The sequence below is a fragment of the Chrysochloris asiatica genome, unplaced genomic scaffold, assembly GCF_000296735.1.
Source record: "Chrysochloris asiatica unplaced genomic scaffold, ChrAsi1.0 scaffold00310, whole genome shotgun sequence".
NCBI lineage: Eukaryota > Metazoa > Chordata > Mammalia > Afrosoricida > Chrysochloridae > Chrysochloris > Chrysochloris asiatica.
In genome coordinates, this window is record NW_006408828.1 from 96,684 (window position 1) to 97,239 (window position 556).

Genomic DNA, 556 nt, shown 5'->3' on the forward strand with positions numbered 1-556 from the left:
ATACTTACTGAAGACTATCAAAGATCACAGCCTTCGATACTAGTTGCACCTCAATGTAAAGGAAACAAAACTACTACAGGACCAATAAATAACATCTCAATAAATGGAGAAAAGATTGAAGTTGTAAAAGACTTCATTTTGCTGTGATCAACCATCAACCCTAATGAAAGCAGAAGACAAGAAATCAAATGACATATTGCATTAGGCAAATCTGTTGCACAAAACCTCCTTAAAGTGTTGAAGAGAAAAGATGTCACTTTGAGGACTAAAGTGCACCTAATCCAAGCCGTGATATTTTCAATAACATTATACACATGTGAAAGTTGGACAATGAATAAGGAAGCCCATAGAAAAATTGATGCATTTGAGCTAGATGTTGTCATTGTTGTCAGGTGCCATGAGTCAGAACCGACTCATAGTGACCCCATGCACAGCAGAACGAAACAATGTCCGATCCTGGGCCAACTTCACTACCTCTGTGACACTTGACGCCATCAATGATGTCACCTGGCTGAGCCATCTCGTTGGGGGTCTTCCTCTTTTTCTCTGACCCTCC